This window comes from Delphinapterus leucas, chromosome 4 (assembly GCF_059928025.1).
Source record: "Delphinapterus leucas isolate spDelLeu-1000000601 "Yukka" chromosome 4, BTC_Dleu_Yukka2, whole genome shotgun sequence".
In the NCBI taxonomy this organism is placed as follows: Eukaryota; Metazoa; Chordata; class Mammalia; order Artiodactyla; family Monodontidae; genus Delphinapterus; species Delphinapterus leucas.
Window position 1 is genome coordinate 34,104,961 of NC_143132.1, and position 12,619 is coordinate 34,117,579.

General features: G+C 37.4%; 1 pseudogene; it reads right to left on the bottom strand.

Moving 5' to 3' along the window:
• Positions 1-4,862: 4,862 nt before the first annotated feature.
• LOC149749294 (hepatoma-derived growth factor-related protein 3 pseudogene) lies at positions 4,863-7,668 on the bottom strand (annotated as a pseudogene).
• Positions 7,669-12,619: the final 4,951 nt, after the last annotated feature.

Genomic DNA, 12,619 nt, shown 5'->3' on the forward strand with positions numbered 1-12,619 from the left:
CATAAATATATAAGGTACTATTTGGAAGTGATTCATATAAATTTTAATGGTTTTTGTCATTTCTGGTTCAATATATTTTAGAACAAGTTTTCCCAAATATAGTTTGTTCTTTTTTTAGAATTGCTGAAAAATTAATTGTATCTATATAACATGTTCTACTTTTACATTCCTTTACTGATGGAAGAATAAGATATATTTAATACATTACTATCATAAGCAATGCATAGCCACAGCTTTCTGCATGGCAGGGTACATTCATTGGGCTACCTGTGACCTCACCTACAGCTGGCATTTAAAGTCCCCATGCATACAAGATGCATCCCACATCAAGAAAAAGATAAGTATATGTATGTATGTATATGTATAACTGATTCACTTTGTTATAAAGCAGAAACTAATACAACATTGTAAAGCAATTATACTCCAATAAAGATGTTTAAGAAAAGAAAAGAAAAAGATATGTAAATACATTCTTTCTGTTTTCTGCTTTAGGGGAAGCAAAGGAAGCTTACTCAGTCAGGAATTGTGGGGAATTAACACCCATGAATTACCCTCAACAGGTGGACTGAATTAGTGACCAGAATCTAGCTTGCAGAGGCCAACTCTGAAGTATAATCTCAATGTTTCCTCAGTTGGGCACCAAGAGAATTCACCTCTACTCATCCACAGATGTTCCTAGCTCCATAAAACATACCTTGCTGTTTTTTCTTACTTCCCTGTCAAAATCTTCCTACTCATTTTTTCCAGATACCCTGGATCACTTCCCAAATTAATCAGTTTCACTCAAGCCCTTATCACAGCCTTTGAGAAGAATCAGTTGAAGATACAGTGTAATGACACACATTTCTACATATGATTCCCTGAGAATTTATGTTGGCTTGATGGTGGTAGGGTGTGAATACAGTGAATGTGAAATACTGGATTACTACACCCAGTTCTCTACTCCTGTTACAGAATTATTTACTCCTGCTCATGGCCACGTGACCTTGCAGTGCCTTCCATTCCAGTAGAATATATTCCCTTACACCACTGACATTTGAATTAGTCATGTAGCTAGAAACTCTAATGGGATTTTAGTGTCCAAGATGGAAGCAGAAGCTCCAATGTGCTTGCATGATTTTTCTTTACCTCTTGCGCTCCTAAGATACACCCTGAAAAGAATATGCCTCAGAGAGCAGCTGCTCCTTCAGCCTGAGCTCCAAGATGATATCATGTGGAGTCGACATAATCCCAACTAGAAGTCAGAGACCAACAGGGCCCAGCCAAACCCAGCTGAGATCAGCCAAACTAGAACTGCAAATATGTAGACAAAAATAAATATTCTGTGAGATTTTTGAGGTTAATTGTTACCCAGAAAAATTTTAATACCATAATTAGTTTCACTAATAATGTTGTAGAAAAATAGTTCTACAAAATAGCTTCCTAATTATATATACCATAGAGAATTAATATTCAATATTCTAATACTTATCAATTTGTTAGGTGTAAGGTGGTATCTCTCTGAGACTTTAATTTGTATTTTTCTGCCTACTGGTGAGATTATATATCTCTCTATATATTGTTAGCTGTATGAGTTTTCACTCACAAAAAATGATTATTCATTTTCTTATAGTTTTCAACTGGGTCTCCTTTAAAGTAATTCACTTATATTTTATGTATTCTTTTGTGTTATTGTTTTGTTTTCCATATTGCAATGAATGCTTCTATTAATTTTGTCAGTATATTTCAGTGATGACAAATTATTTTGATTTAGTCCATTTACACATATAAATATACATAGTATAATATATACATACATAATTTAATATTGGGCTTTGAGGATCTTCTTATCTTTCTTGATCCTTTGATAAAGGTATTCCTATATGTTTTCTTCTATTGATTTTATTGCTTTATTTCATAATCAAAGTAATATAGACTTTTGTTTCATGTGGTTGGTGATAGACTGCTAATTTTATTTTTCTTTATCAGCTCTTTTCCACTGCTATGTGACATCACAGACATATCTATATCAAGGTTCCAAAATACTTCATTTTCTGGGCTCTTTATTATGTTCCAAGAGGCTCACTGTCTCTGCATCAACACTGCACAGTTTTATTGCTATAGCTTTGTAGTGTTTCTTAAATATCTGGTGGAGCAGACTTCATTCCCTCAACCCCACCCCACGGTATATTTTTTACAACAGTTTTGTCAATTCATGGACCTTTATAATTGCTTTTTTTTTTTTTTTTTTTTACTGTTGAACGTTTATTGAGCTCTAACAATGTGATAGGTGTCACACAAAACATCAGACACAGTACCTGCTCTGTGGGCTTATAATCTAATCTAAGGACACAATCATTTTTTAATGTTGCCATGAGTTGGCTGTTTGTGAAAATGAGGTATTAACTGCATTGGTTAGTGCAGCAAAAAAGCCTGTGAAATCAGACATTTTAGCAGGTTCCCTATGCAAGTAGGCATGATTACTCATATTATTCTCTCAAACTGTGGTTCCCATTTCCCCAAATTTGGGGATTTTTGAGATGTGTATAAGTGTCTATAAAGACAGACACCAAATGCACATTTCTGAAAACCATGGTTCAAATCTGGCCTCTCGTCCAGAAGAAAAAGTTTGGTTATATATTCAGAATAATATTGTTATTCAAAATAGGTCCTAGGAGAAAATAGTGATGGGGGCCAAGTTCCTGTTCAGTGTTCCTGGAATGTCCACAAGAGCAGCTCCCCAGGGCAGCCTGTCAAATGCCCTTTACTCTCAAGGTCTTTTGTCTTCATAGCCCAGAGATGAAATGCTTAACATTTGCTGGGTTCTGCTTGGGCATGTGCCCCAGGGGAGGTGTGTTTGAGGGCAGAGCCCTCTCAGTGCCTCACAGATCACAATGCAGATGATTCCTGCATAGGCATTGGCGTTGGTCCCTGCATCCTTGGCAACACGCCACACTAATTTAATTTCTATCTCCAGAAAGTAGCAAAACTACCAGAGGCCCCCAGAATGTATCAGTAACTTGTAAAAATGGAACCTGTTAAAATCTGTCACTGATACAATCTGTATATATACTGCTTATGAAAACTTGTCCTTTTATCATCATAGTAAAGTCAAGTGCTAAGTAACACTTTTATCTGTTAACCACTTAGCAGAATAAACTGATTTCATATGGAAGGAAATGTAAGATAACTCATATGTATTTAAAGTAAATTATTTAGTTTTCATTCTCGTTACTTCTGTGCCTTCTTTATAGTATCTTCTGTCTCTTCACTTTGATCCTGATGAACTAAGTCACCACTTATTATATTTAGATTCCCAATCCTTTATTTGTGTATATCTTGAATTTCAGTAAGATATGAAATGCAGACTCCAGGGTTGCATTTTGTAATGATACAAGGATCCTGAGGAAATACTTTCACAGAAGACTTTTCTAATAGTTTTCCCCTGTGCTTATGAAAAGTATCAAAAAAGACCAACTGGCACATTCTGAATTCATGTTCTCAACAAGTAATCTAAGTACAAATGGGAAGTGCTTGCCTTTCTGTTTTGTAAACTCAGATTATGCTGACAAGCCATACTTCTAAATAATTTGATTTGAAAAGGTTGCCTGCATTTACATTTGTCATTTTATAAAGAGCAACCAAATCCCTACCCCACCTTACCTTACAAAACAACCCTTAGTATTTTTTAAGTTGCATAAAAAAACAAATACATGAATAAATAAACAAACAAATGTATAATGAAGGGCTTTGACCTCTTGCTCCAAGCAGTAGTGAAAGAACTGATAAATGAAGCTGAGGTCCTCCCTCAGTGCTTCTCTTTAAATAGTTATGCTAAAAATATTTTAGCTGTCTAAACTCTGTACTTGCTTCATTTTTATTGGAACACATTTTGTGAGCCACAACTGAGTTCCTATATAGGATATCTCCAGAATGCAAATCAGGAAAAAGCAGATTTTATTCAGATTTTTTTGTTAAATTGAGCCACTACTGTTTGGTATGGGGGCACTAGATGGGTTAAAAAAAACAGCTGGCCTGATAAAGACATGCTAAAGAAGGTTTACTTTATTTGAACAGTTATGTCAAGACTGGCCTTAAATTCAATGAATTATTGAAGACGATGGATTGTTTGAAAGTCCTGGTTTTGAGGGCACAGGAGCATGGTCTGAATGAGTCATTCAGAATTCATCGTGCATCCAACTAAACCCAAAATTCATGCTTACCCGTCTTTTTTTTTTTAATGCGACAGTCTCAATCTTCTCACATCGGTGCTTCTCTTCATGCTAGAACTGCTTATGTCTACAGAGTCCCTGAAGAAGCAAAAATCCTTTTTTTAGCATTAAACATAGCATATGGAGTTCTTCCTCAGCTCTCGGCCTATCACTGTATCTGCAAGCCAGAGTTCTTCATAAAAACAAATTATTCATAAAAACAAAGGCAGATGAAAAAGCTGAATAAAAGCATTATTTTATGTTCTTTCTCTCTAGATTACTGACTTTTGTTATTTTGGTACCAGTATTTGGTCCCATTCCACTCTCTTCCCATACAGGAACATTTAAGAATACATAAATTCTTGTTCCATACTATATATGTGAGCTATCATAGGAATTATGTGGATAAATTTTCTTTTTTTGAAGGAAAATTGAAGTTATTCAGAAAGCTTTTTTAAAGAAATATATTTCAAGTTATTTGTGAATAAACTTGACCACCTATCTCAATATTCTGTTTGCACACATTAAATATAAGTGAAAAATTACAATTTAGCTCCTATAATAGTGAGCATGAAAAGGAAACTATTCAAAAGTGAAAATGGTCTATGCATATTAAAAATTTTAAAATAGCAAATACAGATGGAGAAATATTTTTGCATATAAGATCTATATGTTTCATTATCAACCTCAATATAAAAGACAAATTGTCAGAATATTTAAAAGTGTTGTTTGAAAAATATTTTCCCAAAGAAAGTATATTATTTACTGCTGTTTCAAAAATTGCTTTTACTGAACTTTTTTTGAGTCTAAATAGCTAAGGAGGGATCTATAACTTTATCATTACCCTTATTTTACTGGTGACTGGAAATGTTTCTATTGTATTTCTGTGTATATTTTTAATAAATTATTTTTGGTCCTTTATGAAGACAAATCTTATTAAATTTGAAACATTTTGTATATTTTTTTTTCAGAAAAAGTTCTCTAGTCTTTACACATTTTGTTTTAAAAATCTGTCACTTATATGTTCCAATTCAAAATGTCATCTACATTCTCATGTTTTAGTGTGAGCAATGAAGAGGATTTTTGATGAATTAATTAAATTTCATTACTTTTAAATTGAAATATTCAAAATTTAAAAAGTAACTTTTAAGGAAAAAGAACTGGATTGGCATTCCTATGATCTTTTAATGAACTTTTCATATTTGGAAGTGTGAGTGGGTATAACAGAGGAAAATCAATATTTGCTAAGTAAGAGAAACAGACCAAAAATCCAGTCACCTCCTCAGAGCCCGGGAGTGGTAAATGGACAGGCGCTTTCACGCCCTCAGCTGCCATCATCACCACCACCACCACTACCATCATCATCATCAACGGCCCTAAGCTTTTAGAGCCACTCATGTTTTTCATTCATGTTATTTACTAGCTCTTCACCAAAATAAGAAAACCAAAAGAAAATGGGGTCCAAATCAATGCAAGTGTGTGAATTTAGGGTCCACCGAACTGGTAAGTATCTTAGACGTGCAAGCAATCATGTAGCCAATTTCTCTCTCTCCTTGCAGTGTTTAAAAAAACCCTAAAACCCATAGAGTGTTTAAAGAAAAAAAGAAAAAGAAAACCCTTACCTGCATTTGATTCTATTGTCAACTTGCTGTAAACAATTTTTGCTTTAATATATGAATTACACTAATACCTTACATTACATATATGAAGCCAAATTACACTCACCTAGTTGTTTACAACCTCAAACCTTACTCCCAGTATACATTCCAATAAATTTATTCTGTAAAAACAATACTTTTTTTGTTTTTGATTTTTTTTACAGTAAAGTTTTCAACTACAAACCTTGAATACGCGAAAGATGTTCCAAGGACAAGCATAACAGGACTGATAAAACCCAAACTAACTAAATGTGTTCTCACAATACAAGCTGGCATAAAAATAAATAAAATTTTCTATTATCACAATTGCAACAATAATGTACACATAATAATGGTTTGTGGATGAGTATTAATTATTCTAATTCTAGTTCCAAAAGAAAACAACAGATCATTTTTAGTCTATATTTAAAAGTCAATGCTTTGTCTTACTTCCCAAAGGGCTACTGCTGATTCCAGCTTTAAAATGTAAAGTATCAAACTTGAGTAATTAGCTCAAATTGTACTGAGATTGGGAAAAAATAAACCATTGCCTTGTTTTGGAGTAACACAAAAGACTCACTAACTTCACATATAGAAACTGAGTTTGTGTACATTAACAACATGAGTTTTGAGAAGTATACGTTGTCAACTAGCTATTTCTAATATGGAATAGATATTTTACAATATGATTAAACTTTACACATGGCCTCAAAACTGAAGAACAATTTTAAGTTCATCTTCAGTATGCCAACATTATGTATCTAGGAATTGGTTCCTGGGTTCTGTCACAGAGAGGAAATCCCTTAAGCATTATATTGAGTGGTCATTTTAAAAAATGCTAATTTATATTTAACTTAGTGTTTGTTTGGTGATGGTGGAGAAAAGGCAGGAGAGTGATGAACATAACTGCCTTGATAAAGGATCCTAGACTTGTATAAGCTTGTGCAAAAATCTGGATAATCCTTAGTGGTTAAGGGCAACTTCATGCAACCAAATAACATGAAATTAAATCAATAATCTTAAAAAAGGCTAAAATGTCTTTTTCCCCCCAAACGAAACAGAGAGGAATGTGAATAATGTACATACAAACTGGGGTTCTGTCAATGACAACAAGGACTGTGTGTTGGTTCATATCAAATCCAAGAATATTAGACAACCAAACGTATAACCTTCTTGTGGTTTTCTTAATATGCAGCATTCATTATGGTAGTTAGGTCCCTTCACTGGTTTTTTACAAGTCTGAAGTTGTGTTTCTTGTGTCATTGCCGGCATCTCCACCCTCAGAGCTCCTTTTATTTTATTCTTCTTTGCAGTCCTTGTCATCTTCATCTCCTGGAGATTACCGGGACTGTTTAGAGGATTTCTTTGAAGTGTATGACTTTTTCCGTTTTGAGCGTGCTTTTTCATTCTTTCTTTTGCCTTTTCCATCTTCTTCTACTCTATCACCTTCTTCCTCACTGCTTGCCCCTGCATGCAGTATTCCCGCCTTCTCCCTCGGTTTCTGAAGAGTTCTGTTGCTGAATTGCCTGGTACCCAACAAACTTTACTGCTGGGTTATTTTCTATTTCCCACAATCCTTCATTAAATCCTTTCCGTTTGTTTGACTTCCCAAACTTGTCTTCGTATTCCTTATAAGGGAAAAGGTCTTTGGGACCTAGAAATGCAGTTTCATGGATGACAAAAAAGAAGATAGGATACGTATTTGCTGGAGGCTTCACAGCTCCCTCTGGGAGTTCCTCAATCCGGGCCGGCCAGTGCGGGTAGCCCTTCATCTTGCCGAAGACGAGGTCGCCCGCCTTGTACTTGCGGGGCCAAGGACGCGCCATCTGGGCCGCTCCCCTTCCTGGTCGTCCATGGGCTCTGCGAAGAGGCTGGGGGGCCGCCCCTCCGCGGGCCAAGGGACTGCGCCGCGCTCCCCGCGGGCCTCGAGCCGGGCAGGCGGGCGGACGAGCTGCCGCTCCGACGAAGGGAAGCGGCGGCGAGGCGGTATAATTGCTTATCAATTTTAGAATCAGTTTTTCGGGATCCTTTAAAAATTCTGCTTGTTTACGGAGTGAAGTGCATTGAGTTTTATTATAATTGGAGGGAAATATATATCCCTGCAATCTCAGTCTCAAAACCAATAACGTTTTCATTGTATTTAAATTTTAAAAAATAATTCTGATGGAGTTTTAAAATGTCAGCCAGGGCTTCCCTGGTGGCACAGTGGTTGAGAGTCCGCCTGCCGATGCAGGGGACACGGGTTCGTGCCCCAGTCTGGGAAGATTCCACATGCCGCGGAGCAGCTAGGCCCGTGAGCCATGGCTGCTGAGCCTGCGCGTCCTGAGCCTGTGCTCCGCAACGGGAGAGGCCACAGCAGTTAGAGGCCCGTGTACCGCAAAAAAAAAAAAAAAAAAGAGTCAGCCAAGTCCCAACAGACTCCCTAATCCACTCATAGATCCTTTATATGTGCTCTTCTCTCTGCTAGGAAGATCCCCCCGTCATATTTTGCCCAGCTTATTTCTACTCTTCATATATGGCTCATTTTAATATTCATTTTCTCAGGGATACCATTTCTTTAACTATATAAGTTACCCCTATTCATGTTCAATAAGTATCATATATTAAAATATTGCTCTTAAGACACATGGTACCCCAAGGGTCATCATTCTTGAAAAAGTAGAGTATACTAGTAAACACTACTTAATACATTTTCAAGGGTTAATTTTACTTTGTATCTTTTCTACCCTCAAACGCTCTCAAAAAAGACATGAAGAGGTAAATATTCAAGTTTGTAAAATATAATCTCAAGAAAAACATAGTACTATACTGACTGCTTACTATGTGCCAGACAATTGACACATACAGCTAAATATTATATATATTTTACATAATTATATAATATATAAATGTGTTATATGTAATGCCAAAATTATAGAGGGCTCATTTCCCAGGTACTAATCTAGGAGTTTCACATATATTAATTAATTCAATCATTATGACAACTCTATGAGGTAGGTGCTATTATTATCATGCCTAGTTTATAAAAACTGAGAAAAAAAGAAATTAAGTAAATTGTTCAGGTCACACAGCTGAAAAGTGGTGAAGCCAATATTTAAATCCAGCAGTGTGGTTTGAAGTCTACACTTTTAATTATGCACTTACATCTGTGCTTATAAGTTCCATATTAATTAATATTCACAATAATCTGAAATAGTAAATAATTACATTGAAATCATTATCTAAATGAGGAATCTCAGAATTCATTTCCAAAATTTTCAAAGGGCACATAAACTTCTGAGGCAAGTATTTAGAGTTGTCTAACTTTATATTTTATATGCCAATAATTATTAGATAAATGAGAGGAACTCCATGTTATATTATGTATTATATCATGTAAAATATGGTAATAAAAGCACAGCAATTTTATTGATTTCTAGATATTTTCAAAATATAACATTCAATCATTGTTCCTACTAATATACGCATTTTTCTGTTTGACCACCAGGATCCAAACTGATATTTTCAAAGACTTCTCCGTTATGGAACAATGATCTTAAAAAGAATGTCAGGTGATCTTAAAAAGAATGTCAATTAAAAAGGAAAATAGATGAAATTTCAAATCCTATTTTTAGCAACTTTTATTAATTTATGTTTACTCTCACAATTATTATAGGGTTACAAAGGAAATATTTAAGGGGTATCTAATTCAGTGATTGAATATTAGATTCCCTAGATGTGGTCTAAATATTAAAGATGCTAAAAGATTATGAAATGTAAAAGTTTTAAGTGTGCTGAGCACAAAGCTGACTTCCTTCAATCACTCAGAGAAAGCTGTCTAAATCCAAACTCTTTTGCTCATGTCTGTTCTGAAGTATGGAAATTTGAGCAAAAAATAATAGCATTAAGAATTACATTAAAATTTAATAAAGTGTTAGGCCTTTTCAGCAAGGATTTGCTTTGAAGTAAAGCTATTTAAGGTCTAACATATTGCCACAAAATCATTATTAAACCATTCTTTGAAGTTCCAGATGCTTGTAATTCCAGAAACTATACTTTGACATGATATAGAACAACTTAAGTCATTTTAAGAATTTACTGTAAAGTCTAAACTCTCAAAGAGTTCTCAAATTTAAGTATATTTTTTCACTCATAGACAAAAAAGTACAGCTTTTTCATCTATCTTTTATATTCATTCTAGCTCTTAATGCAGAAAAGCACATGGGATATTAATGGCAGATAAGCAATAACAGCATAATCTTAGTTTACTAAGTAATGTGAGAAGATAAAACAACAGCTAAGAGAAAAACATATTCATGTTGAAAAGAAAAAGTAGTAAACAATTTTTATCTTAAAAAAGAAAGATGGAAGGGAAGATGGCGGAAGAGTAAGACACGGAGATCACCTTCCTCCCCACAGATACACCATAAATACATCTACATGTGAAACAACTCCTACAGAACACCTACTGAACGCTGGCAGAAGGCCTCAGACCTCCCAAAAGGCAAGAAACCCCCCACGTACCTGGGTAGGGCAAAAGAAACAAGAATAAACAGAGACAAAAGGATAGGGACGGGACCTGCACCAGTGGGAGGGAGCCGTGAAGGAGGAAACGTTTCCATATACTAGGAAGCCCCTTTGTGGGCGGAGACTGCGGGTGGCGGAGGGGGGAAGCTTCGGAGCCACAGAGGAGAGCACAGCAACAGGGGTGTGGAGGGCAAAGCAGGGAGAGATTCCCGCACAGAGGATTGGTGCCGACCGGCACTCACCAGCCTGAGAAGCTTGTCTGCTCACCTGCCGGGGTGGGTGGGGCTGGGAGTTGAGGCTCGGGCTTCAGTTGGAGCGCCGGGAGAGGACTGGGGTTGGCGGTGTGAACACAGACTGCAGGGGGTTAGTGTGGCACGGGTGGCCGGGAAGGAGTCCGGGGAAAAGTCTGGACCTGCCGAAGAGGCAAGAGACTTTTCCTTCCCTCTTTGTTTCCTGGTGCGCGAGGAGAGGGGTTTAAGAGTGCTGCTTAAAGGAACTCCAGAGACGGGTGCGAGCCGCGGCTAAAAGCGCGAACCCCAGAGACGGGCATGACACGCTAAGGCTGCTGCTGCCGCCACCAAGAAGCCTGTGTACAAGCACAGGTCACTATCCACACCACCCTTCTGGGGAGCCTGTGCAGCCCGCCACTGCCAGGGTCCCAGGATCCAGGGACAACTCCCCCGGGAGAATGCACTGCGGGCCTCAGGCTGGTGCAACATCACGCTGGCCTCTGCCGCCGCAGGCTCACCCCGCACTCCATGCCCCTCCCTCCCCCCGGCCTGAGTGAGCCAGAGCCCCCGAATCAGCGGCTTCTTTAACCCCGTCCTGTCTGAGTGAAGAACAGACGCCCTCCGGCGACCTACATGCAGAGGCGGGGCCAAATCCAAAGCTGAGCTCCTGGGAGCTGTGAGAACAAAGAAGAGAAAGGGAAATCTCTCCCAGCAGCCTCAGAAGCAGCAGATAAAAGCTCCACAATCAACTTGATGTACCCTGCATCTGTGGAATACATGAATAGACAACAAATCATTCCAAATTGAGGAGGTGGACTTTGAGAGCAAGATTTATGATTTTTTCCCCTTTTCCTCTTTTTGTGAGTGTGTATGTGTATGCTTCTGTGTGAGATTTTGTCTGTATAGCTGTGCTTCCACCATTTGTCCGAGGGTTCTATCCGTCCATGTTTATTTTCATTTTTTTCTTAATAATTTTTTTATTTTAATAACTTTATTATATTTTATCTTACTTTATCTTCTTTCTTTCTTTTTTTCCTTCCTTCCCTACCTCCTTCCTCCCTCCCTCCCTCCTTTCTTTCTTTCTTTCTTTCTACTTCTACTAATTATTTCTTTCTACTTTTTCTCCCTTTTATTCTGAGCTGTGTGGATCAAAGGCTCTTGGTGCTGCAGCCAGGAGTCAGTGCTGTGCCTCTGAGGTGGGAGAGCCAACTTCAGGACACTGGTCCACAAGAGACCTCCCAGCTCCACGTAATATCAAATGGCAAAAATCTCCCAGAGAACTCCATCTCAACACCAGCACCCAGCTTCACTCAACGCCAGCAAGCTACAGTGCTGGACATCCTATGCCAAACAACTAGCAAGACAGGAACACAACCCCACCCATTAGCAGAGAGGCTACCCATACAGGATAAATCCAAGGAGAAATGCACCAAGACAGATATTAATCAAACTGTCAAAATTTAAATACAAAGAAAACATATTAAAAGCAGCAAGGGAAAAGCAACAAATACCACACAAGGGAATCCCCATAAGGTTAACAGCTGATCTTTCAGCAGAAACTCTGCAAGCCAGAAAGGACTGGCAGGACATATTTAAAGTGATGAAGGAGAAAAACCTGCAACCAAGATTACTCTACCCAGCAAAGATCTCATTCAGATTTGATGCAGAAATTAAAACATTTACAGACAAGCAAAAGCTGAGAGAGTTCAGCACCACCAAACCAGCTTTACAACAAATGCTCAAGGAACTTCTCTAGACAAGAAACACAAGAGAAGGAAAAGACCTATAATAACGAACCCAAAACAATTTAGAAAATGGGAATAGGAACATACATATCGATAATTACCTTAAATATAAATGGATTAAATGCTACCACCAAAAGACACAGACTGGCTGAATGGATACAAAACCAAGATGCACATATTTGCTGTCTACAAGAGACCCACTTCAGACCTAGAGACACATACAGACTGAAAGTGAGGGGATGGAAAAAGATATTCCATGCAAATGGAAACCAAAAGAAAGCTGGAGTAGCACTTCTCATATCAGACAATAT